This window comes from Acinonyx jubatus, chromosome D1 (genome assembly GCF_027475565.1).
Source record: "Acinonyx jubatus isolate Ajub_Pintada_27869175 chromosome D1, VMU_Ajub_asm_v1.0, whole genome shotgun sequence".
Taxonomy (NCBI): Eukaryota; Metazoa; Chordata; class Mammalia; order Carnivora; family Felidae; genus Acinonyx; species Acinonyx jubatus.
In genome coordinates, this window is record NC_069390.1 from 14,323,078 (window position 1) to 14,329,217 (window position 6,140).

Here is a 6,140-nt window from a genome sequence, read left to right on the forward strand (position 1 = left end):
TCTGCTCCCCACCACTACACCTCTGCACACTGGGAATGTGAATTCTTTCTGATTTCCTTTCACAATTAGAAAGGTAAATAATACATTTGCCAAATCAATGTTTGCATGTTATGTGCCTTAAGCCATATTCATCTGCCCGAGGCCTACTATTTGGTTGAGTTTTCCATGGTCTATGGTTATTCTCCAAGATCCATCTGGCTCCCTCTTGCTTGAAGAACTCTTCATATGACTTCCTTTACTGGCAGTCACCGGCTGTTCCTTCACATTCACATTTTTTGCTGGTTCGGGGAGCACGCTGAGGAGATTTGGCCCTTGCAGAGGGTCAATACTGAGAAAATAATCTAGCAGTGCTTTGTGGAGACACAGGAAATTTATTTGATAAAGTTGTCTAAAAATTTAGTGATGGGAGTGCCTGGGTGTCTCAGTTGGTTACACGCTCAACTCTTGATTTTGGCTCAAGTCATGATATCATGGTTCGTTAGATGGAGCCCCGTGTCTGGCTGGCTCTGCCGCGAACAATATGGATCCTGCTTGGGATTCTCTCTCTCTCTCCTTCTCTGCCCTTCTCCCCATCTCTCTCTCAAAGTAAATAAACATTTTTAAATGTTTAAAAAAAGAATTTACTGGTAAATTGAAAAGTAAAGAAATCCTAAACTCATACTTAATTTTTCCCTACAGAGCCTTTGTTATGTTCTAGGTTTCTGTGGGAGGCTGGGTATGTGAACCAGAGAGACAGATTGAAATGTCCTAGGGAAATGTCATGGTGTTTAAGAAAAAAATATCTCACAAGAGAATTGAGACCTTGCTCAAAGGCTTGACCATCTCTCCCCTCTCACAGTATTTGTCTGGCTATTAAGCTGCAGAAGAGAAAGTTAAACTCCAATACGAGAAGGACAGAACACAAACACTACACATTTTAAGATCTGAGGGAGTTACATAGGTCTCTCTCAAAAGCCAGCTACGCTGAAGGAACAGCGATGCATCATGGGATGATTTTAATGGTTTCTTTCCTATTCTCGGAGAACCTCTCTTCCCCCTCTTATATCAGCAAGACTTCTATGACTTCTATGACTTTTATGACAAATCATTCTTCTAATCTCCCTCTGTTTAGAGCCAAGAGTACTTCATTTCTTGTCCTCACCAAACATTTACTCATGGATACAGCATCTGTCTTTTCTCAGAATTCATAACAATTTGAAAACCATTCTTCCATAAACAAGCGTCACCCTTATCTCAAATCTCAAAAGGACAATTACATGACAGGACGATTATACCTCATCGGTACAGTTTTCAAAGTCTTGGTAACATAGATGCTATAAGATTACCAAAGGCACAATGCAAAAGATTTATGTATATTAACAAGTTTATATAGTAGCATATTTTATTTATTTACGTAACTTTAAGTTTCTCTATGTTAAACTGACAAAAACTTGTCATATCTTTCCTGCCAACTCTTGTTTATCCTTGATAGGTTTATAGAAAGAGCTCTTCATGAAAGACAAACTACTCCTTCTAGAAAAATCACTTTTTAAAGGAAAAAAGTCAAAAAAAGTTTATAAAAGGCAAAAATATCCCTCACACACTATTTTTCCTATTCTTTTCCATTTCCTATATTATTGCGTGTACCAGAGAGAATAATTTTTTCTTCAGTTAAAATAAATAAGTCGGATTTCGTATCTTACGGATGAATACTGAAAAAGAGAATTGTTGAGGTCCATGGGAAGTGTTCACATAACTTCAGAAGACACAGCTAAACTGTTCCCAAAGTCATTTTATGTTTTACCCCCATCCGAAATGTGTGAGCAATCTGCTTGCTCCACATTTTCACCAGTACATGATATTTCAGTTTTATTTATTTTAGCCATTCTAACTGATGTGCAGCAGTATCTCAGTGTTAATAAGAATTTCACTGATGATTAATAATACTTAGTATCTTTTCATGTGCATAACGATTATTCATTTATCTCGTTTTGTCAAGTGTCTGCTTACATATTTCACCTTTGACTAGATCCTTTGTCTTCTTGTCTTGAGTATAAAGAGCTTTCTTTCATATGTTCTACAAACAAATCCTTTGTCAAACATGTGCATGTGCATACATGTGGCAAAGATGTATATATAGCAAATATTTATTCATAGCCTGTGGCTTACTTCTTAACACTGTCTTTTACCACCAAGGAACGTTTGCAACAGATTTTAATGTTGATGAAGTTCTTTTCATCAGTTTTTTGAGGATCCATTCTATTTGTGTCTTATCTTTAAGTGACCAGATATGCTTGGGTCCCTTTAAAGTTTCATGAGTAAAAGTCAACTTCTGCCGTTCAATACAACAAATAGCAAAAGGTTGGCTTCTGTACAAGGTACAGTGAGCTGACACACCCCGCCAAAGCCGTCCCTGGAAATGAGCCACCTGATTGTGATTCGAGGGAACCATTCTTGACCTGCACATATTTAATGAACTGGTGATTAGTTTTATTTTGGAAACATACATATGAAATCATACTACATGATAAAATAGTTTAAAATAACTTACAAACATTGCAAAAATATTACGATCCAAGAGTTTATTTATTTGTTTAAGTTTTGGTTTACATGTCTGGAGATATTTCCCTAAAAATGAATGTGTACAAAATCAATTATCATAAAATGCCCTGCCATAAATACATTCACTGAAACATATTAATTGCAAAATGATTTGAATCGTCAACTGCATGACAAGGGTTGAACAACCTCTAGCATAGTAAATCAGTTTGTTTGTTTTTTCAGGAATAAAATAATGAATCTAACAAGATTATATTGAGGGACAAAGCAATTTTGCATCAACTAATCTCAATGTGTCCTTCACATCTTTGTTTCTAAGGCTGTAGATTAAGGGGTTCCGCATGGGAATCACTACTGTGTAAAGCACAGATGCCACTTTAACTCTGAGCCAAGAAGTTTTAGGATTAGGGATACAGTAGAGGAAAAGGATGGTCCCATGGAAGATGGTGATGGCTGTCAGGTGGGAGTCACAGGTGGAGAGGGTTTTCCGGCACCCACTTGCAGAAGACATCCTCATAACAGTGACAAAAATGAGGGTATAGGACGTCAGAATAACCATCAAGCTGCTCACCTCATCGAATATGGCAATAATAAAACACGCATCTGGCTGATATAGGGGTCCGAACAGGAGACAGAAACAATTACAGAGTGGTCACAGATAAAATTATTTATGATGTTAGACTCACAATAGGATAATGCAAGGAGAAAATATGTGAGTGTCAGGAAACACACTATACCCCATGAGTATGACCCGGCCACCAGCGGAGCACAGAGCTTTGGAGACATAATAGTAAGACAGAGCAAGGGGTTACAGACCGCCACACAACGGTCATAGGCCATTGCTGCTAACATAAAAGCTTCTGTTACTCCAAATATGCAAGCAAAGCAGAACTGCATAATGCAACCAGAGAAAGATACGGTTCTGTCTTCCACAATCAAGTTCTCCAACAATTTAGGTGTCATTATGGTGGAATAACAGAAATCTACAAAGGACAAGTGACTAAGGAAAAAGTACATGATCGTGTGGAATTTCAGATTTATCTTGATGATTATAATCATGCCCACGTTGCCCATGGCAGTGGCCATATAGATAGACAAGAAAACCAGGAAGAGTGGAACCTGGAGGGCTGGGTATTCCTAAAAACCCAAAAGAATAAAAGGGTATGATACTTCAATTTCCTTCAGATAACATCACGATTCCTGTTGATTGAAAAGTTACTTCTAAAAGTAGACCTGATGGAAAGGAGAAACAGAAAGAAGAAAGAGGCTTCATATGCCTTTGTGAAGTTGACACAGAACAGTGACTCTCAACGTGTGGTCCCCAAACCAACAGCAGCTGGAGCACCTGAGAAGTTGTTAGGAATGCAAAGTCTCCAACCCCATCACCAGCTTTCTGAATCAAAAATTCTGGGATGGGGCCTGCAATTCCTTTTTTTTTTTTTTTTAATTTAAATGTTTATTTAAATTTGAGAGAGAGAGAACATGAGCAGGGGAGGGGAGACAGAGAGAGCAGAGAGAGAGGGAGACACAGAATCCAAAGCAGGTTTCAGGCTTTGAGCTGTCAGCACAGAGTCCAAGGTGGGGCTCAAACTCACAAACCGTGAGATCATGACTTGAGCCAAAGTTGGACATTCAACCAACTGAGCCACCCAGGTACCCCGGGCTCACAATTCTTGATTTGACTGGGTCTCCAGGTGATTTTGCTGCCTGCTAAATTATGAGAACTACTAGGCACATAAATAAGTATATGTATTTATTATTTATATATATTTATTATTATTTTTATATTATAATATAATTATAATATATAATATATAATTATAAAACAATATATTATATATAATATTATATATATATATATAATTCTATTGTTTAAAATTCAGCCCTTCTTAGTATTACTACTATTGGACTGAAATATAAACTTAGGGCACAAAAAGAAATCGTAAGAGCGAGAGAGGCAGACAAGAAGCACTGAGTACTTTGTTATGGTCCTAAGAACCATACTAAGGATCAAGATCACTTGGCATTGCAAATGGTGCCCCATAACACTTAGTATTCATTGTTTTTATATATTTAACATTTTCTAGGCATTGTACAGAATTAAATATGCATGGAATTTATGAGTCGGAATAAACCTTAAAATGTATCTAGTCTGTGCCATCTGCCTAATGCTTGAGAATCCATTACAAACTCTTACTCATGAAATAATCATCTAGCTTCCATCAAAGCCTCCACTAAGGTGCATGGCCTACAGGGGTAATTTTGTAGGCCTTTCACTGACATTTTGCTTGCCATGTATTATTTTAATTCATTAATTAATTTAGATTAACTAAATTTGTTATATATTATAAAATCGTAAATATATAATTAAATTTTATATTTTTTGAGAAACAGAAGTATCTTATTTTCACCAACAATAGCTCCATACAAAATATGTCCTGTGATACAATGGAAATTACACATTTTCTTAACCAATAGAAGTAAGCCCTCTCCTACGGTGAGGCAAACTTGGGGAAGGTAAGGAAGTTAGAGCAGGAGGCCCATAAAATGAATGGTCCCAAGATTTAGACATGAGACTACGACAGAATTAGATGGGTAATCTGTTCCATCTTCTGAAGCGTCAAGCTCCAGACTCAGCAGCATGGATGCCTACCTTTCCATGTGCCACAAGCAACCCCACACATAGAGCATCCATCAGCAGCATTTTTTTTTTCCAACAGCAAGAAGGACCAGGCAGATACACTGTAAACATCCATTGTTGTTCAGGCTATTTTAATAAATGAGTTCCCTTCATCATGTGAAACTATTTGCAAAACCCTGGCTTATTAGGGACATTGTTGCTACTACTGTTCTGGCTTTTTGGCACGCTTCTTAGGTCAATACCAAAAAGTTATTCAGAAAAAGACTTGGTAGCCCAACCCTAGCAATTTCAAAGGTTTTGGTGAAAACCGATGGGACCGGATTAGGTTTGTATCCAAACAGAGACCAGGCCTATGGAAATACAAAATCAACAAATACCCCATGATTTTCTGTGTCTTTCCCATTGCTCACTGTTGCTAGTTTCTGTCATACGAAATTTAATTCTCAAAAACATTCATGCCTCGTGAATGAAAATTAAAAGGTCTCTGACCAGAGAAAGGGGTCCACGTATAATTTTTGGAATAATCTATATGAGCTGGAGCTCCATGTTTTCTTCCTAAATTGAAAGCTACTGAAAAAGAAATGAACTGCCCTGACACCAGAAGCTCTTGATTGTTTTACTGAGAACTTTTTTTTTTATGATCAGTGAATCTCAGGCATTTTTCTTCTTAGTAATAAAACATTCTTTACAGTAGCAACAGGCTTGAGGTGTGAAATAAAATGGTAGTATATTTCAATAAGTATAACCAGTCAAAAGGCATTTTATTTCCAGGACCTAAGAAATCTTTGGGAATTCAAAGAAAAAACCAAAAGCTGAATCTACAATCTAAACCCTGCCAAACTCTGGGTCTTATATCTGCCTCCATAACTCTGAAGATATAGATTACAGAGAATTACAATTGGAGTGTTCCTCAGTGCACCACAAATCTTACAGTTAGTTGAAACACCGTCCCTTGGGTCAT

General features: G+C 37.2%; 1 pseudogene; it reads right to left on the reverse strand.

Annotated features, from left to right (window-relative positions):
* Positions 1 to 2,788: 2,788 nt before the first annotated feature.
* Positions 2,789 to 6,140, reverse strand: LOC106986203 (olfactory receptor 5D13-like; annotated as a pseudogene).